This window comes from Sapajus apella, unplaced genomic scaffold (assembly GCF_009761245.1).
Source record: "Sapajus apella isolate SASKATOON/1434 unplaced genomic scaffold, GSC_monkey_1.0 scaffold112, whole genome shotgun sequence".
NCBI lineage: Eukaryota > Metazoa > Chordata > Mammalia > Primates > Cebidae > Sapajus > Sapajus apella.
In genome coordinates this window covers 1,362,247-1,384,587 of record NW_022437052.1, presented here as the reverse complement: position 1 = coordinate 1,384,587, position 22,341 = coordinate 1,362,247, and the positions used below count along the sequence as shown (strand labels likewise).

The following is a 22,341-nucleotide window of genomic DNA, read 5'->3' as shown; positions in this document are numbered from 1 at the left end:
CTGGTTTTCCCTGTTTAACCTTTCTTCTGCAGTAATTTTTAGTGGAGTCGAAATTCCCATAGTGGACTGTTCAACACCCTGGCCTTTGTTTCTAAACCTTTCCATCTCCAGTCTTTTTCCCTTACTGATTCCCTATACCTTATCATTAACAATAACCACAATGCCTCCATAACTTCATTTTTAAACGTTTCATTCACAAACCACCATCTCCCATCTCTCTAGTTCATTCCATTTACTATCCTAACTATAAAATTCTGTTGAGCCCACAGTCATCTAAATTCCTTGCTTTTAGTTATATATATTTACTATTTTGTGCCTACCTGGTTTCACAGGTGCCATAGAAGAAGTACATGAAGATGAAAGACTAAGGACATTAGCAAAAATGTCAGTCTGAAAATTTTCTTCTCCATAAAAGCAATAAGAGCACCAGCATAAATTGTCAGAATTAACTTTTTCAAAATTCTAGAAATTAATTAAAGGCTTATGGAAACCCTGAAAACATTTAAGATAACTAGTTGAATCTAGGCATGAGCAGTGAGCTTCATGATATTTTAATTTTTCCTATTTGCATACCCTCCCCTCCCCAGCATCATGGTAATCTTGAAATCCAATAGCCTGCAATCATGGTAAAATCCAGTAGCCTAAGAACCACCGAAGGGAGTAGAATGGGGCTAAAGGCCCTTCAAAGTTCCATTATCAGAGAATAGTCATTTTTTGACCTGTTCGATGGTTTTCTAGAAGAACCACTAGCAAAGCTTTCTTTATTTAACCTAACATGAAGCTCAAATCCTGAAGAAGTGGAAAACAATTGAGAAAAAGAATAGGCTAACCAAAAAGCCTAAGAAAATCTTGGGAATAAGACATCCAAAGGGGGCTTTGAAAAGCTCTGATATATTTTGGGGACTCTAGAAGGTCATAGACATGCACATAGGGCTGTGCACATGTCTGTGGCTATGGAAATGCCCTGAAAACACCTGAGAAAATGCTTAGCTCTTACTTCTCGCTAACTTTGAGGTTCTGTAGAAGGAAGAGGTAAAGGCTAAATCATGGTTGTTAACTGCCTGTCAGAGTGTTGAAGAAATGCAGTCCATCAAGCACACTAATATACAGACAATGGAAAGGATAGAGAGAGAATATTTGAAGAAACAGTGGCTGAAAATGTGTCCAAGAACTCCAAATAAGATGAATTCAGAGATCCATGCTTAGATCCATAATAATTGATTGAGCTATTGAAAACCTAAGGCAGAAAAAAATCTTAAAAACATCAGAGGAGAGGAAACATCATTTAAAGGGTGCTTAATGAGAATAAAACTGATTTGTCATCAGATATCATGGAGAACAGAAGACAGAGGAATAGCATATTCAAAATGCTAAAAGAGAAAGACTGTCAACCAAGAATCTGTATCTAACCAAAGTATTCTTCGAAAATAAAAACAAAGAAATTTAGACAATACCAGATGAACAAAAGCTAAGCATTAACTAACTTGGCTATTCCTATAAGAAATGCTGAATGAATCTTTCAGCTAATATGAAGAAACACTAGAAAGTAACTTTAATTCACATAAATAAATGAAGACAGCTGGTAAAAATAACCGCATAGGTAAATATAAAATACAGGTTAAACATATTCTTATTTGTAAGGGTTTCTTTTCTATTTGATTAGAAAACTGCATACATCAATTATAATTGTGCGTTGATGTGTATTTGATGTGTAAAGAAGTTATGTGACAATAGCACAAAGAAAGGTGATGAAATGATCTATATAGGAATAATTTTTTGTATACTGGTTGAAATTGATTGAAATAAACTAGATTATTTCAAATTAAGGTCATTGCTATAATCTCGGGGGTAAACACTAAAAAAAAAATTAGAAGTATAGTAAAGAAAATAAGGTGTTTAAAATGGTACACTTGAAAATATATATTTAACACAAGGCAATAATGAAAGAGATAGGAAACACAAAATTAGGGAAATAAATGCAAAATAGCAGATGTAAATCCTACCTTATCAGTAATCCCATTTGTACTAAATTCGCAAATTAAGAAGCAGAAATTAGCAAAATGGATAAAAGAAACCATGATGCTACTACATGTTGTCTACAAGACATATACTTTACATCAAACACAAAAATAGGCTAAAAGTCAAGGTAAAAAAGAAATACCATATAAACAGTAACCAAAAGAGAGCTGGAGTGGGACTAGACTAATATCAGACAGAATAGACTTTAAGATATACATGTTACTAGAAATGAGCAATATTTTATAATGATGAGACAGTTCATTCAAAAATATACAATAATTATATAAGCACCTAACAAGCCCCAAAATACATGAGGTAGAAAATTTTGAATTGAAGGGAGTAATAGAAAATTTGACAATAATAATTTCAGACTTCAGTATCTCAATTTAAGCAATAGATAGAACCAGACAGATGATCAACAAGAACACAGAAGACTTGAACAACAATATAAACAAAGTAAATACAAAGTATCTATAGAATACTCCACCCAGCCACAGTAAAATAAATGCTCTTCTCAGGTGCTCCTGAATACTTTTCAAGATAGAGTCTATATTAGGCCACAAAATAAGTTTCAATAAGTTTACAATGATTGAAAACACAAAAAGTATGTTATCCAAGTACAATAAAATCAGTAACAAGGAAACTTGGAAAATTCAATAGCATGTGGAAGTTAAACCACATACTCCTAAACAACCAATAAGTCAAAGAAAAAAAATCACAAGGGGCATTCAAACACTTCAAGATGAATGTAAACAAAATAGCATGCCAAAATTATGGGATGCAACTAAAGTAGTACTTAGAGGGAAATTCACAGCTGTAAATAACTCAATTAAAGAAGACAGACATTTCTCTGAAGAATATATATAAATGGCCAATAAGCCATGAAAAGATAGTCATGATTTATCATTAGGGAAATACAAATAAAAACCAAATGATTTTATCACCTCATACCCACTAAGATAAAGTTTTAAAAGGCAATAATAGGTGTTAGAGAGAATGTGGAGACACTAGAAAGCTCATACACTTTGGGTAAGAACAAAAAATGATACAGCCAGTTTGGTGAACAGTTTGGCAGTTCCTCAATGAGCTAAATGTTGAGCTACTATATGATCCACAGTATTTTACTCCTATCTGGAAGTTTACTCAAGAGAAATGGAAATAAATGCCCATACAAAAACTCATCTATACATGTTCATCTCAGTATTATTAATAATACTCAAAGTGGAAATGACTCAATGACTATCAATTAAGAAATAAATGAGACCTGATATATTGATGCAAGGAAAAGTCAGCCATATAAAGGGATAGAGCACCGGTTCATGCTCTACATGGATAAATCTTGAAAACATCCTAAGTAAATAAGATCAGACACAGAAAGCTACTCATTTTATTTGTATTAAATGTACTGAATATGCAAATCAATAGGGGCAAAAAGGTAGATTAGTGGCTGCTAAGGGCTGGGGAGTAGGTACAATGGAGACTGACTACTAATGATTATGAGGTTTTATTTTTGGAGTGACGAATATATTCTAAAATTATTGGTGTTGAAAGCACAACTTTGAGAATATTCTAAAAGCCACTGACTTTAAAAGGGTACACTTTAAAAACATAAATTTTGGGATAAGCTAACAATATCTCAAAAATGAGACGTTAATTCTGGTTGGGAAAAATATAAAAGACTTCATTGTTAGGGCACATTCACAGCAGAGCTAGATCATGAACACTGCAAACAAGGAGACATTGTTATGGCATGGAAGAAAGGAACAGAGGCAGGAAAGCATTAAGCACAAGTAAGAAGTTAATGCTTCTATTTTGGGCTGCAAGGTGATATTGGGGAATGAGGTCAGAATTGTTACTTGTGGCTAGTTGGAGAGAAACAACACTGAGCCTCCACGCATGTTACAGGCCAACTATCTATTGCCCCAGCTTTAAAATGAAATTGTGGAGTACATAAAATATTCTCTCAGTGGTGGCCTCAAATTTGCTTTCATTATTCTTTAATCTGTACATCTAGGATTGTCCTGTTGTGAGTTTTCCAGGCCAAAGAGTAAGACTCCTAATCCAAATTTCTCTCAAATCATAAAATATAGACAGCCTCCTGGTTCTATATAATTGTGAAGTTAGGTTCATATTTCAGTTTCCAAAATAGCTTTCCAAAGCTGAACTTTGGTAACACCAGTGATAATGTTTGAGCCACACTCCCAAATGCTGGCAGAAAGCCCACAGAAAGCTAAGCCACAGAAAAGTACATTTCCCTAAAGCAGATCCAAATCAAATTAACAATAACGCTTGGTTTACAGTAGTTCAGAGAACTCAAGTATTTGGCTGACTAAAAGCATAGGATTTGTGTATTCCCACTGTAAGAGAGAAATAATAGTAAGGGAAGCCAAGAACACAAGGTATACATTTGGAGAGTTTGTTTGTTTTAACTTTTGTTTGTCCATATGCAAATGAAGACCTGGATTTGAAATATCTTAATGTTCAACTTTCAAGCTGTCAAACATACCTGTAAAATAGCTATTACACAAAAAAAAAAAAAAAAAAACAACTCTGATGTCATTTAGTCCATTCTGCTTTTAGACAAAATGACACTTATGCATACTTGTCAGTCTAAATTTAAGCATCTGTTTTAACCCACTCTTTATCTCTCCTTCCACCACCTCATCTTCTAGAAGTGGCTTCACACCCTGTCACCAACTTATTCTGTAATCTTTTAATGTGGCCTCTGGAAGATTGTTTTAATTTATGGTGCTTATCGCTAAAAGGTGTAAGATGGGGCCCACTTAAGTCTTCTTTCTCTCTTATTTCTTTATCGGGACTGATAAAAAGAACTAGAAGACACTCCTTCCTCCATTCCTCATATTTTGTCCCAATCCCAACTCTTCATACGTGGGGCTCTAAGAATATACAGTGGATTTGTCCTCTTGTTATTTTTATCTATGCTTGGGTTACATGCGGCAATCTAAGCCAATGTGTCTATGTGCCATTCAACTTAACCTCACTTATGGTGAGGGTATAGTTTTAAAAATTCTTTCTTTACCTTTAAAATTTTACTTTCGTCTCTCTTCCAGGATGCCTCACTTTCCAGATTCCAAGATGCCTCATTCTCCAGAGGCATTCTTATTTATTCACTTCTTTCTCCTGCTCCCTCTCATTCTGTCCGTCTCAGACTACCATCTGGAAAGAAATAACATATGACAGATTTTCAGAAATAACTCAGTGGTCTGAAGGCTGTGCTGATGGTGTGTGAGGATAACCCTGTGCAACTAAAAACCTGTGCATCATGGTGATGGTTTTCCTGGCATTTGCGTCTGCTCTGGCTTCATACATTAAGGTTCTAATGAGCCATTTCTCAGGTCTATGATCTGTACTTTGCTTGCCCCTTAATTGCCACCTTGGAAGAGGGAGTAAGGGATGATTGATTCATACAGCAATTCATATTATTTTTGCTTATTTGTCAGCTTTCCACTAATGACTTAATACCTTAGCCACATTGAAAATGCAACTCTCTCCCAGAAGTCATCTCTGATATTGTACCTTTGAAATATATATATACACACACACACACACACACACATATATACACATATATATATTTAAATATTATCCTCTGAGTATTAACTGAGCATCATCTTAACTTCTCTTATAAATACTCTTAACAGGTATTTATAGCTCTAATAAAGTGATGAACGTAATTTATGAGTATCTATTATCATCTATAAGTTCCCTGAGGCCAAAATTAATGTTTAAATGAGGCTTCTACCCACATGGTGGCTAATATGACATTTTCTACATCACACTTAATAAGGATATTTGTTGATGAATAGGTATATAAGTTAAAGGAAAGGAGGGCATAAAGGAATCAGTATACTAACAATTGATTCCACAATAGAGGACTAAGGGATATAGGTACTGAGAATAGAGTCTGGGGAAAGAGAGGTCCTTAGCACCAAAGTCAAAATTTATGTCCAGAGGCCTTGGGGTAGAGACCTGTGATAATTATGACTTAACTGAAAACAGGAAGAAGCTAACTTTAGCCAACAACCTGGAGAATCCAGGAGCTTGGCTGGCCAGCCTTAGTTTTGAATTAGCATGTTACAGCTAATAAGGTACAGACAAAAAGAGAAATAATTATCAGATATTTATCACATGCTAGATACTATGATTAATGCCTGACCTCTTCCTCTGCCTTTCATTCGCTCATTCTCATCCTCATTCTCTCATTTGTTTTTAGCAGAAAGGAAGCCTCATTCCTATTCTAATTAATCAATACTGTGCTATTCAGTATTGTTCTGCTCATCTGAAAGCTTTATAAAGAGTGATGTAAAAGGTTACCTGAGGTTATAATGTTAATACTTGTGAGGGATAAAAAGTGGAGGAAATAGAATTGGGCAAATCTAACAAGTCTTGGACCACCCAATGGGAAGACACAGAGCAAAGAGGTAACCCATATTGGGCAAAAATGGCCAAATTCTGATAACCCCATTATACTCAGTCATTGGCTGGAGACGCAGATGAGGAATGTGGCATCAGCTGGAAAGATGGTGCAGGTCCTAATGTTTGGATGGTATCAGCTCACTGTATTTCTTGGAGTTGAATAGCAAGTTCCTTAATAGTGTTCCAAATGGCATGTGTCCCTGGCTGCCATAACCCGTAAATGAGATCTTAATTGATGTATGTAGACCTTCTAATGACATCATGCTTTCCTGATTCTAGTGTACTGCCTCATAGATTCATAAATCATTATAACTAGAAGTGACCATGAAAAACATCTAGTCCAATAATTTACAAAACACATTCCAGGTAGTTCCTGATTTTCCTCAAAGATGCCTCATGAATCACTGTAGGAATCATAAAAGAAGAGAGAGCAGCAATTCCTGTAACCTTCCTCCCTAATATAGTGTCTTCACTTTCTTGTGCTAGAGATATGGTCTTCCATGCAAGATTCCATTTAAAAAGTAGTCTCCGCTACTGATAGATTCAAAAGTGTAAAAAAATCACTGATATTTGGCAGTGAACATAAGGGGTTTATAACTTTTCAGAGATTAATAGTTTCATAGTATGTACCAGGAACTACACATAACCCAAAGTCAGTCTTGTCTATACCATAGTCGCATACCTGGGAATAGCCATAGAAGAAGAATACCTAGAGACCAATGAAGAGAGTCAGGTTGAGAAAGGGGATGGGGTTTCCTAAAGGTTATAGGGTAACTAGAGGCAGGAATAGGACACCAGTGGCCTGGTGCCCTGAATCCCCGTGCAGTATTCTTTTCACTCTGCCATTATGCACGTATGATTGAGCAAACCAGACAAAAGTCTCAAAGTACTATAGATGCCACTGGAGAGAACTGTCAAAGATCATTAGTGTCCACATTAAAAAATTAAAATCAGTATGTTGAAGGGATATCTGTACTCCCATGTTTATTTCAGCATTGTTTATAATAGGCAAGATGTGAAAGCAATCTAAGGGTCCATCAATAGAAGAATTGATAAATGTCTTCTTTTGAAAAGTGTCTGTTCATATCCTTTGCCCACTTTTTGATGGGGTTATTTCTTGTAAATTTGTTTAAGTTCTCTGTAGATTCTGGATATTGGCCCTTTGTCAGATAGGTAGATCGAAAAAGTTTTTTCTCATTCTTTTGGTTGCCAGTTCACTCTATTGATAGCTTCTTTTGCTGTGAAGAAGCGCTTAAGTTTAATTAGATCCTATTTGTCTCTTTTGGCTTTTGTTGCCATTGCATTTTGTGTTTTAGTCATGAAGTCCTTGCCCATGGCTATGTCCTGAATGGTATTGCCTAGGTTTTCTTCTGGGGTTTTTATGGCGTTAGGCCTCATGTTTAAATCTTTAATCCATCTAGAGTTAATTTTCGTATAAGGTGTAAGGAAGGGCTCAAGTTTCAATTTTCTGCACATGGCTAGCCAGTTTTCCCAATACCATTTATTAAATAGGGAATCCTTTCCTGATTGCTTGTTTTTGTCAGGTTTGGCAAAGATCAGATTGTTGTAGATGTGTGGCGTTCTTTCTGAGGCCTCTGTTCTGTTCCATTGGTCTATATCTCTGTTTTGGTACTAGTATCATGCTGTTTTGATTACAGTAGCCTTGTAATATAGTTTGAAGTCAGGTAGCGTGATGCCTCCAGCTTTGTTTGTTTGGCTTAGGATTGCCTTGGCTATGCAGGCTCTTTTTTGGTTCCATATGAAGTTTAAGGTGGTTTTTTCAAATTCTGTGCAGAAAGTCATTGTTAGCTTGATGGTGATAGCACTGAATATGTAAATTACTTTGGGCAGTATAGCCATTTTCACAATATTGATTCTTCCTAACCATGAACATGGAATATTTTTCCATCTGTTTGTTTCCTCTCTTATTACCTATATATCCCACAAATATATGAAAAAAGGCTCATTATCACTGCCCATTAGAGAAATGCAAATCAAAACCACATTGAGATACCACCTCATGCCAGTTAGAATGGTGATCAATAAAAAATCAGGAGACAGATGCTGGAGAGAATGTGTAGAAAAAGGAACACTTTTACACTGTTGGTGGGAGTGTAAATTAATTCAAGCATTGTGGAAGACAGTGTGGTTCCTCAAGGATCTAGAAACAGAAATACTATTTGACCCAGCAATCCCATTACTGAGTACATATCCAAAGGTTTATAAATCATTTTATTATAAAGACACATGCACATGTATGTTTATTATGGCACTTTTCACAATAGCAAAGACTTGGAACCAATGCAAATGCCCATCGATGATAGACTGGATAAAGAAAATATGGCACATATACACCATGGAATACTATGCAGCCATAAAAAAAGGATGAGTTCATGTCCTTTGCAGGGATATGGATGAAACTGGAAACCATCATTCTCAGCAAACTGACACAAGAATAGAAAAGCCAACACCACATGTTCTTACTCATAAGTGGGTATTGAACAATGAGAACACATGGGAACATCACACACTGGGGTCTGGGAGATGAGGAGCTAGGGGAGGAATAGCAGGGGATGGGAGGATGGGGGAGGGATAGCATTTGGAGAAATACCTAATGTAGATGATGGGGCAATGGATGCAGCAAACCACCACCATAGCACGTGTATACCTATGTAACAAACCTGCAAGATCTGCACATGTACCCCAGAACTTAAAGTATAATTAATAATAATAATAAAAAAGCCCAGAAATAATTAAAAACAAAAAACCAACATGCTACTAGTACAAGAACAGACACAGAGGCCAATGGAACAAAATAGAGAACTGAGAAATAAGACTTCACATCTACAACCATCTGATCTTCAACAACCTGACAAAAACAAGCAATGGGGAAAGGATTCTCTATTTAATAAATGGTGCTGAGAGAACTGGCTAGCCATATGCAGAAAATTGAAACTAGACTTCTTCCTTGCATGCTGTGCAAAAAGGAATTCAAGATGGTTTAAAGACTTAAATGTAAAACCCCAAACTATAAAAATCCTAGAAGACAATCTAGGCAATACCATTCAGGACACAGGCACAGGTAAAGATTTCATAATGAAAATGCCAAAACAATTGCAACAAAGCAAAAATTAACAAATAAGATCAAATTAAAGAACTTCTGCATAGCAAAACAAACAAACAAAAAAAACTATCATCAGAGTTAACAGGCAACCTAAAGAATGGAAAAAAATTTGCAATCTGTCCATCTAACAAGGGTCTAATATGCAGAGACTGCAAGGAACTTAAAAGAAAATGTACAAGAGAAAACAGACAACCTCATTAAAATGTGGGCAAAGGACATGAACACATATTTCTCAAAAGAAGACATTCATGTGGCCAAGAAACATGAAAAAAAGCTCAACATCATTGATCATTAGAGAAATGTAAATCACAACTACAATGAGATATCATCTCATGCCAGTCAGAATGGCAATTATTAAAAAATCTAGAAACAACAGATGCTGGCAAGACTGTGGAGAAAAAGGAACACTTTTATACTGTTGGGAGTGTTCAGTTAGGTCAACCATTGTGAAAGACAATATGCAGATTCCTCAAAGATCTAGGGGCAGAAATATCATCTGACCCAGCAATCCTATTACTGGGTATATGCCCAAAGGAATATAAATCATTCTATTATAAAGACGTATGCATGGATATGTTCATTGCAGAACTATTCACAATAGAAAAGACATGGAATCAACTCACATGCCCATCAGTGATAGACTGGATAAAGAATATGTGGTACATATACACCATGGAATACTATGCAGCCATAAAAAGGAAAGAGATCATGTCCTTATGGGGCTGGAAGCTGTTATTCTCAGCAAACAAATGCAGAAACGGGAGCTGGATGATAACATATGGACACATTGGGGGGAACAATGCACACTGGGGCCTGTTAGGGGTTGGGGGAGGGAGAGCATCAAGAAGAATAACTGATGGATGATGGGCTTATTACCTAGGTGATGGATTGATCTGTGCAGCAAACCACCATGGCACACATTTACCTATGTAACAAACCTGCACATCCTGCACATGTACCCTATAACTTAAAATAAAAGTTGAAGAAAATAAAAGAATTAGTAAAGAAAATGTTTATATATATATGCTGTGCGTATATATGTGGTATATATACACATACCATTATGTATGTGTGTGTATATATGTATATACATAATGGGATATTATACATCCTTTAAAAAGAAGATTCTGTCATTCATGACAATATGAATGAAACTGGAGGACATTATGCCAAGTGAAATAAGCCAGGCACAGAAAGACAAATACTATATCATCTCACTTACATGTGGAACCTAAAAATGTCAATCTCATAGAAACAGAGTAGAAAAGCTACCAGAGGCTGAGGGGAAAGGAGAGAGATGGGAAAAAGGGAGATGTTGATCCAAAGGTACCATGTTGCAGTTGGACTAGAGTTTTAGTGATCTATCGGACTCCATGGTGACCACAGTTAATAATAATGCATTGTACATTTTGAAACTGTTAAAAAATTGGCTTTTAAAATGTGGTTTGTATATATCATGGAATACTACTCAGCCATAAAAAGGAACAAAATAATGGCATTTGCAGTAACCTAGATGGAATTAGAGACCATTATTGTAAATGAAGTAACTCAGAAATGGAAAACCAAACATGGTATGTTCTCACTGATAAGTGGGAGCTAAGGTATGAGGACACAAAGGCATAAGGATGATACAATGGACTTTGGGAACTCTGGGGAAACATGGGAAGTGGGGTGAGGGATGGAAGACTACACATTGGGTACAGTGCACACTGCCCGGGTCATGGGTGTACCAAAATCTTAGAATTCACCACTAAAGAACTTATTCATATAATTAAATACCACCTGTTCCCAAAACTTATGGAAATAAAAAAAAAGTTTACCATGAAAAAAATATAGGCTTTTAATGTTCTCAATCACAAAACAATAACTTGTTGGGGTGATAAATGTTAATTAGCTTGAATATTTCTATAATGTATACACAGATCAAAATATGTCATTATACTGTATAAGTATACAGTTGCTTGTCAATTAAAAATTAGTTTAAAAATTCTCGTCACATCACAGTCCCTGGACTGGAATTCTTTTTACAGAAAACTTTGTGAGATGCCACAACACAATGAACAAATGAAAGCTGAGCAGCTCTGATTACAATTGGGGTTGGGGGTTAGTCCATGTCAGAGGCTTCCCACCCTATTTGGCCTTTCCTCCTCTTCTCCTCCCACATTATGGTCACCCCTGAACACCTCAGTAGAGCTCTTGGCCTCTAAGTGACATGATTTAATAAAGAGGAATGTGCTGAGACTCAGAACAGCACAGTCACTTGCAGTGTTATAAGTGGATTAGTCATAAAATGAGCTGACTCATCATCCCAGCCCACAATAAGACACTACCTTTGAAAGCCAACTTCTATCCTTTAAAACCAGACATCTTAGAAAGTTTTGGGCTGAGAAATTATTCTCTCCTGTGCTATTAAGTTTGAACCTGAACGCAACCAGTGATTTGAAAGTATTCATGGGGTTCAGGTCAAGGTTAGGAAATTCATTTCCAAATATACACTAATATGGAGGGAGGACTGCTATCACTCTGGAGCAGCTGATGCTGCAAATCAGTCACCTGACAAAGCAATTTACATCTGTCAAATGCCTGCCTTCTTCCAGGAGCAGGTAGTGAATGGGCTCTTGGCTCACTAAGGTGGCAAGAAGTACCACATTGTGGAATGAATTCAATTACCTGCTGAAATGTCTATTTTGACTCCCCCAACTCTGTTGTAGAGAATGAATTTAAATTCCTCTATCTCATTAGCAAGGTGGGCTATTGACCATTCCTTCAGAATGGGTCTCCATTTAGAGAGTTGTAACACACAACCCTGGAAACTAGAAAAACAGTCCCCAAGCCACAGTGAGGACTTGCCCCTGGGCTTCCGATTGGCCGCACTCCGCTTGATGACTGCTACCTGCTCTGAGCCCTAGGCTGTCTCAGTCCCACCAGTCACATCACTTCCATCAGCTGGTGCCGGGAGACACACTCAGGAAAATTTTATTGGGAGCTTCTCAGTCCCTTGAGGCAGAAAATACAATTAGATTTCCATGCCTTCCAAATGCAATACTGCATGCAGTCAGTCAAGTGAATCACTGGGCACTTTTAATCAGTCATTTCACGGGAATGGCCCCAGGAATGGGGCCTTCGGTAGTGTCAGATTTTCAGGAAGGAGGCATAGGAAACACTCTTGGGAAGGCAGCCAAGGCTCTGTGGGCCCAGGCTCTGCTAGATGTGCAGTCCAGGATAAAGTAAGCACAATTTGAAAGGACTTCACAGTTTACAAAGCACAGGTGCACTCATTATCTGAGGTTCTAAACAAATCTATGAGGTAAAGCTAGAAGGGGGTATTCTTCATTTTTTAGGTTGTATTTTAAAAAATTGAGTTCATATAAACAGTTGCTAACCCAATTCCATACAGCTATTGGCAAAGCTGAAACTCAAAGCAGTGCTTTGTGATTCCAAGTCCCATGTTGTTGGCATTTTCTTGCAAGATGCTTAACACGCACAATTATCAGTAACAGCAGCAGCTAACATTTCATGAAGTACTATATGGCAGGGCCCTGCACAATGCTTTTGCTGTGCTGTCTTCACAGACATCCTGTAAGATGGGTACTGACACATCCCTGTGAAGCACAGTGAAGCTGAGAGTGACTGTAATCTGCCGAAGGTTACCTGTCTCCAGGCTGCAGCACTCTATGGGGCAAATTTGTCTTCACCTATGCTGCTAAACTTTCTTAACTTCAGGGAAATTGCGATGATCCACCCGTATAGTTTCTCCCTTCTATCTCTAAACCTTACATAACTTTGCGAAAGTCTCTCAGTGGCCCTAAAGAGGTACCTAGAAGGCTGAGGAGATGATAAAAGGTAAGCCTGGAAATATGGTTATAATTATGCTTCAGTTAAAAAGTTAATAAGTGTTAGTAGTAATGACAAGGATCCTTTTCATCTTGTTTCTTCCTCTGTTCTACCCCGCCCCCAATCCTGCACAATATCTACCTGGGTGATAATATCACAAAGTTGGAGGGACACAAGTATTACTGTGTTGTGTGTGTCCCTTTGATTTGTGTGATGCATAGCTGAACCCTACTGTTGCTTGAGAGGGCCCTTTGGTCCTAGCATCTTGGAGTGAGGCAAGAGAAGTCTAGGTAGAAAAAAAGACACAATTTCAGAAGAGAGTGAGATGAAAGCCAAACGTTCAGTGTTCCTGCAGCTGCCTCTCTTTGGCATTTTGAGTGAGGTGGTAATTGAAGGGACCTTGCAATTGTGATGACTTGAACTGAGCAAGTCAGGTGAACTGTATATCAGTCTAATCCTGTTTCTTTATATTCTGGAAAACAGACTAGGAAGTAAATTGGGGAAATGATTCAGACTTTTCATAAGTTTTCTGTAATGAGACATTTCTTTCAAAAGGTGTGAGAATAATGGTGAGAAGAAAGCCTTCCTGCCCTTGGGTGTCCTTCCTTTGCTTTGCTTGTTACTTGTCCAAGTCTCATGCCTCCTTCAATATCTTCCAATGCCAAGAAAGCCTTCCTTAACTCTTCCACCCACTCAGAAAACACCATAGCATTTATTGCCAGAACTCAAAACAAGTATTGATTATATACTTACACTGTTTGCTAATTACTTACTCTTGTAGTCTCAACTAAGCCTCAGGATGCTTGAGGGCAATGATATTGTTGTCCTCTTCCCAATGTATCTAATGCCCTTTGCAATTTAGTGGGTCTGTATATGTAGCCAGTGATGAATAAACCCGAGTAAGTGCCTGTGAATAGTGATATACATGTAAAACTTTATCCCTCAGTAATACAACTCATATAGGCTCTAAGTACAGAGCACATGTGTTTGTATTTGGGCCAATAACTCTTGGTGAGGGAAAAGAATTTGCAAGTTCACTATTAATAAAATAATGTTAATCTATCCTCAAATCTAATGTTCTCACAAATAAATAATGAGACTTCTAAATATTTGTAGCATTCAATATTTGTGGCTCACATTTTATTTTCTATACAGTCACACCTCAGACATATGGTAGGTTTGGTTCCAGACCACTGAAACAGAGTGAATATTGTAATAATGTGTGTCATACAATTTATTTTTCCCCAGTGCATATAAAAGTTATGCTTACACTATATTTACTCTCCTTGAACATCCCCTTCAGAGGTCTTGGATAACTAGGTGCATTGTTAATGATCAGTAATATTTTGAAAGAATTTTTTCCTGAACAGTTCTCAACAATGAGCTTAAAATATTCATTAAACCGTGCTGTAAATGAATATACTGTCATGTAGGCTATGTTTTATTTCTAGAACACAAAGAGTAGATTCAGTATAATTCTTCTCTCCTACCCCTACCTGCAACAGGGAGTCTTACTCTGTTGCCCAGGCTGGAGTGCAGTGGTGCTCAATACAACCTCCAACTCCCAGGTTCAAATAATTCTCCTGCCTCAGCCACCCAAGTAGCTGAGATTACAGGCATGTGCCACCACATCCATTTAATTTTTGTGTTTTTCATAGAGACAAGTTTTCACCATATTGGCCAGGCTGGTCTTAAACGCCTGACATTGTGATTCACCTGCCTGAGCCTCCTTAAGTGCTGGGATTACAGGCATGAGCCACCATGTCCAGCCAATTTAGTATAATTCATAAGGACCTTAGGATTTTTGGAATGTTAAAGGACCATTGGCCTCAACTTCAAGTCACCAGCTGCAGTTGCCCTTTACAAGAGACTAAGCCTGACTTTTGAAGCTTTGAAGCCAGGCATTGACTTCCCCTCTGTATCCATGAAAGTCCTAAATGGCATCTTCTTCCAATACAAGGATGTTTCCTCACCATTTAAAATCTGTTGTTACATGTAACCACTTTCATCTATTATTTTATCTAGATCTTCTAGGTAACCTGCTTCAGCTTCTACATAGCACTTGCTGTCACAGTGTACTTTTCAGTTATTGAGATGGCTTCTTCTGTAAAATATCATAAACTCATCCCTGCTAGGTTCTAATTCTCCTGCAGCTTCTTCAACTCTCAGTCTTTACAGAATTGGAGGTGCTTTCTCTGGATTAGGCTTTGGCTTAATGAAATGTTGAGGTTGGTTTGATCTTCTATACAGACCACTCAGACTTTCTCCATATTAGCAATAAGGCTGTTCACTTTGTTATCATTTGTGTGTTCACTGGAGTAGCACTTTTAGTTTTCTTCAAGAACTTTTCCTTTATATTCACAACTTGGCTGTTTGGCAAAAGAGGCCAAGCTTGTGAATATAAAGGGAAAAAGCTGTCAGTTTTGACATGCCCTATTCACTAAGCTTCATCATTTTTACTTTTGATTTAAAGTGAGTGGCATGAGACTTTTCCTTTCACTTAAACACTTAGAGGCCATTGTAGAGTCGTTAACTGGCCTGACTTCGATATTGTTGTCCTAGGGAATATGTAGGCCCAAGGAGTGGGGAGAGTGAGGTAGGGGAAAGGCCAATCTATAGAGCAGTAAGAACACAAATAACTTTTAGTAAGTTTTTTGTCCCCTATAGTTACAGTGGGTAGTGTCTCAAAACAATTATTAACATTAAAGATCACTGATTGTAGGTCACCATAACAGATATATTTTAAAAGTTTAAAATGTTGTGAGAATTACCAAAATATGACACAGAGACACAAAGTGAGCTCATGCTGGTGGAGAAACTGGCACCAACAAACTTGTTCAAAGCAAGATTGTCACAAAACTTTAATTTGTAAAAAATGTCATATCCACGAAGCCCAATGAAACAAAGTGCAATAATGCAAGGTAGGCCCGCACTTAGGGAGCTTGCCTGAGTAAATGCTATATCCTAGTCCAACTAGCTCCAATTAAAAAAGAAGTACCTAATCAAATAAACTGAAAAAATAGCTTATAATATATATTTTTGAACATTAAATCAACCAAAGCAATATATTGTGGGTTAATATGTGCCTACAACTGGAGGAGAAAAGTCCACGCTAGACTTAACAAGTATTTTAAATTTCTCAAGGCAGAAGCCATTAAGAAAACTCTCAATAAACTAGGTATCAATGGAATGTATCATAAAATGATAAAAGCTATATATGACAAACCTACAGCCAATATCATACTGAATGGGCAAAAGCTGGAAGAATTCCCTTTGAAATCAGGCACTAGACAAGGATGCCCTCTCTCACCACTCCTATTCAATATATTATTGGAAGTTCTAGCCAGAGCAATCAGCCAAGAAAAAGAAATAAAGGGTATTCAATTAGGAAAGGAGGAAGTCAAACTGTCTCTATTTGCAGATGACATGATTGTATATCTAGAAGACCCCATTGTCTCAGCCCCAAATCTTCTCAAACTGATAAGCAACTGCAGCAAAGTCTCAAGATACAAAATCAGTATGCAAAAATCACAAGCATTCCTATACACCAGTAACAGGCAAACAGAGAGCCAAATCAAGAGTGAACTCCCATTCACAATTGCTACAAAGAGAATAAAAGACCTAGGAATACAACTAACAAAGAATGTAAAGGACTTCTTTAAGGAGAACTACAAACCACTGCTCAATGAAATAAGAGAGGACACAAACAGATGGAAAAACATTCCATTCTCATGGTTAGGAAGAATTAATATCATGAAAATTGCCATATTGCCCAAAGCAATATGCAGATTCAACACCATCTCTATCAATCTACCAATGACCTTCTTGACAGAACTGGAAAAAAACACTTTAAACTTTATATGGAATCACAAGAGAGCCCACATAGCCAAGACAACCAACAGAATAGGAAAAAATTTTTGCAGTCTACCCATCTGACAAAGGGCTAATATCCAGAATCTACAAAGAACTAAAACAGATGTACAAGAAAAAAAAAAAATCAAAAGTGGGTGAAGGGTAGGAACAGACACTTTTCAAAAGAAGACATATATGAGGCTAACAAACATATGAAAAAATGCTCATCATCACTGGTTATTAGAGAAATGCAAATCAAAACCACATTGAGATACCATTTTATGCCAGTTAGAATGGTGATCATTAAAAAATCTGGAGACAACGGATGCTGGAGAGGATGTGAAGAAATAGGAACACTCTTACACAGTTGGTGGGAGTGTAAATTAGTTCAACCATTGTGGAAGACAGTGTGGCGATTTCTCAAGGATCTAGAAATAGAAATTCCATTTGACCCAGCAATCCCATTACTGGGTATGTACCCAAAGAACTATAAATCATTCTACTATAAAGACACATGCACATGTATGTTCATTGCAGCCCTGTGTACAATAGCAAAGACCTGGAACCAACCCAAATGCCCATCAATGATAGACTGGACAAAGAAAATGTGGCACACATACACCGTGGAATACTACACAGCTACTACACAGCCATAAAAAATGATGAGTTCATGTCCTTTGTAGGGACTTAGATGAATCTGGAAACTATCATTCTCAGCAAACTGACACAAGAACAGAAAGCCAAACACTGCATGTTCTCACTCATAGGTGGGTGTTGAACAATGAGAACATGTGGACTCAGGCAGAAGAACATCACACACTGGGGACAGTTGAGGGGGGTAGAGGAGAGACAGTGGGGGGTGGGGAAGGATAACATGGGGAGAAATGCCAGATATAGTATCTATCTAAAGTAACATTAAAAATTAATAAAATAATTTAAAAAAGGAAAAATAGGACAATACATAGGATTCACAAAATGGCACAAGAGAGAAACCAAGAAGCCTACACTTTGATATGTTTCTGTCATTCAGAATAAAGTCTTAGTGGCATAGCATAGAAGATCCATTAGAGACCTTGAAAGTGAGTTAGCCCAGTCCCCTCATGTGACAGGTGAGAAAACTGAACCTTAGAAGTGTTAAATTAGGCATTTTGAGTTCCACAGTTCAGTGATCAGGAGACTTGGTTCTAGTTTCAATTCTACCTCCAATATTATATAGGCACATTAAGAATATAAAGATGACAGGTAGCTGGCAAGATGGCTGAATAGGGAAGAGCTCTGGTCTGCAACTCTAAGTGAGATCAACACAGAAGGCAGGTGATTTCTGCATTTCTAACTGAGGTACCTGGCTTATCTCACTGGGACTAGTTAGTCAGTGGGTGCAGCCCATGGAGGGCATGCTGAAGCAGGATGGGGCATTGCCTCAGCTGGGAAGCATGCAGGGGGCCAGGGAATTCCATCTCCTAGCCAAGGGAAGCCATGAGTGACTTTGCCATGAGGAACAGTGCACTCCAGCCCAGATACTATGCTTTTCCCATGGTTTTGTCAAGCCACAGACCAGGAGATTCCCTTCTCATACCTTTGCAACCAGGGCCCTAGGTTTTAAGCACAAAACTGGGTGGCTGTTTGGGCAGACACCAAGCTAGCTGCAGGAGTTTTTTTTCATACACCAGTGGTACCTGGAACGCCAGTGAGACAAAACTGTTCACCCCCCTAGAAAGGGGGCTGAAGTCAGGAAGCCAAGTTTTCTAGCTCAGTGGATACCACCCCCACGGAGCCCAGCAAGCTAACATCAACTGGCTTGAAATTCTCGCTGTCAGCACAGCAGTCTGAAGTTGACCTGGAACACTTGAGCTTGTTGGGGGGAGGAGCGTCCACCACTGCTGAGGCTTGAGTAGGCAGTTTTCCCCTCACAGTATAAACAAAGCTACTGAGAAGTTTGAACTGGGCAAAGCCCACTGCAGCTCAGCAAAGCCAGTGTACTCAGACTGCCTCTCTAGATTTCTCCTCTGTAGGCAGGGCATCTCTAAAAGAAAGGCAGCAGTCCCAGTCAGAGGCTTATAGATGAAACTCCCACCTTCCTGAGACAGAGTACCTGGAGTAAGGAGTGGTTGTGGGCACAGCTTTGGCAGATTTAAACGTCCCTGCCTGCCAGCACTGAAGAGAGAAGCAGATCTCTCCCAGCACAGAGCTCAAACTCTGCTAAGGGACACAATTGCCTCCACAAGTGGGTCCCTGACCCCCGTAACTTCTGGCCAGCAGATACCTCCCAGCAGGGGTTGACAGATACCTCATACAAAAGAGCTCCAGTTGGCATCTGGCAGGTGCCCCTCTGGGATGAAGTTTCCAGAGAAAGAAACAGGCAGCAATCCTTGCTGTTCTGCAGCCTCTGCTGGTGATACAGGCAGATGAGATCTGGAGTGGATCTCCAGCAAACTCCAGCAGATCTGCAGCAGAAGGGTCTGACTGTTAGAAGGAAAATTAACAAACAGAAACAGATAGTACCAACATCAACCAAAATGACATCCATACAGAAACTCCATCTGAAGCTCATCAAAATCAAAGAGCAAAGGTAAATAAATCCATGAAGCTGAGGAAAACCCAGTGCAAAAAGCCTGAAAATTCCAAAAACTAGAACTCCTCTTCTCCTCCAAAGGAGCACAACCCCTCGCCAGCAAGGGAACAAAACTGGATGGAGAATGAGTTTGAAGATTGACAGAAGTAGGCTTCAGAAGGTGGGTAATAATAAACTCCTCTGAGCTAAAGGGACATGTTCTACCCAAATGCAAGGAAACTAAGAACCCTGAGAAAAGGTTAGAAAAATGGGTAAGTAAAATAACCAGTTTAGAAAAGAACATAAATGACCTGATGGAGCTGAAAAACTAGCATGAGAGCTTCCTGAAGCATACACAAGTATCAATAGCCAACTTAATCAAGTGGAAGAATGGATATCAGAGACTGAAGAGCAACTAAATGAAATAAAGTATGAAGATAAGATTAGAGAAAAAAGAATAAAAAGAAACAAACAAAGCATCCAAGAAATATGGGTCTATGTGAAGAGACCAAACCTATATTTGATTGGTGTACCTAAAAGTGATGGGGAGAATGGAACCAAGTTGGAAAACACACTTCAGGATATTATCCAGGAGAACTTCCCGAATATAGCAAGGCAGGACGACATTCAAATTCAGAAAATACAGAGAACACCACAAAGATACTCTTCAAGAAGAGCAACTGCAAGACATATAATCATCAGATTCATCAAGGTTGAAATGAAAGAAAAAATGTTAAGGGCAGTCAGAGAGAAAAGCTACCCACAAAGGGAAGCCCATCAGAATAACAACGGATCTCTCTGCAGAAACCGTACAAGACAGAAGAAAGTGGGGGCAGATATTCAATATTCTTAAAAGAATTTTCAACACAGAATTTCATATTCATCCAAACTAAGCTTCATAAGTGAAAAAGAAATAAAATCCTTAACAGACAAGCAAATGCCAAGAGATTGCCACCACCAGGCCTTCCCTACAAGAGCTCCTGAAGGAAGCACTAACCATGGAAAAGAAAAACCAGTACCAGCCACTGCAAAAACATACCAAATTGTAAAGACTGTCAACACTATGAATAAGCTGCATCAAAGAACAGGCAAAATAACTAGCATCATAATGGCAGGGTCAAATTCACATATAACAATATTAACCTTAAAGGTAAATGGGCTAAATTCCCCAATAAAAGAACAGGCAGGCAAATAGGATAAAAAGTCAAGACTCATTGGTGTGCTGTATTCAGGAGACCCATCTCACATGCAAAGACACATGCAGGCTCAAAATAAAGGGATGGAGGAATATTTACCAAGCAAATAAAAAAATAAGAAGCAGGAGTTGTAATCCTAGTCTCTGGTAAAACAGACTTTAAACCAACAAAGATCAAATAAGACAAAGAAGGGCATTACATATTATTAAAGGGATCAATGCAACAAGAAGAGCTAACTATTCTAAATATACATGCACCCAATACTGGAGCACCTAAATTCATAAAGCAAGTTCTTAGAGATCTACAAAGAGATTTAGACTACCACACAATAAGTGTGGGAGACTTTAACACCCCACTGTCAATATTAAACAAGTCAACAAGACAGAAAATTAACAAGGATATTCAGGATTTGAACTCAGTTCCAGACCAAGCTGACCTAATAGACATCTACAGAACTCTTCACCCCTAATCGATAGAATATATATTCTTCTCAGCACCACATCACACTTACTCTAAATATGACCACATAATTAGAAGTAAAACACTCCTCAGCAAATGCAAAAGAAAGGAAATCTTAACAGTCTCTCAGACCACAGTGCAATCAAATTAGAAATCAGGATTAAGAAATTCACTCAAAACCCCACAACTACATGGAAACTGAACAACCTGATCCTGAATGATCACTGGGTAAATAACAGAATTAAGGCAGAAATAAATAAGTTCTTTGAAACCAATGAAAACAAAGACACAACATAACAGAATCTCTGGGACACAGCCAAAGCAGTGTGTAGAGGGAAATTTGTAGCAGTAAATGACCACAGGAGAAAGCAGGAAAGATCTGAAATTGACACTGTAACATCACAATTAAGAGAACTAGAGAAGCAAGAGCAAACAAATTCAAAAGCTAGCAGAAGACAATAAATAACTAAGATCAGAGCAGAACTGAAGGAGATAGAGATATGAAAAAACCCTTCAAAAAATAAATGAATGCAGGGGCTGGTTTTTTTGAAAAGATCAACAAAATAGACCACTATTCAGACTAATAAAGAAGAAAAGAGAGAAGAATCAAATGGACACAATAAAAAATGATAAAGGGAATATCACCCCTTATTCCACAGAAGTATGAACTACCGTCGGAGTATACTATAAACAACTCTATGCAAATAAAATAGAAAATCTAGAAGAAATGGATAAATTCCTGGACACATAAACCATCTTAAGGCTAAACCAAGAAGAAGTCAAATCCCTGAATAGACCAATATCAAGTTCTTAAATTGAGGCAGTAATTAATAGTCTATAAACCAAGAAAAGTCCAGGATCAGATGGAT

General features: G+C 37.9%; 1 long non-coding RNA gene across 1 annotated transcript in view; it reads right to left on the bottom strand.

Moving 5' to 3' along the window:
* Nucleotides 1–12,603, bottom strand: part of LOC116537582 — an 81,385-nt gene extending 68,782 nt beyond the window's left edge. Inside the window, exons 1-2 of the long non-coding RNA XR_004263205.1 lie at nt 12,474–12,603; nt 5,074–5,196 (exon numbers count right to left, since the gene is read on the bottom strand). This is a non-coding gene — a long non-coding RNA (uncharacterized LOC116537582). The remainder of the gene's footprint in view (nt 1–5,073; nt 5,197–12,473) is intronic.
* Nucleotides 12,604–22,341: the final 9,738 nt, after the last annotated feature.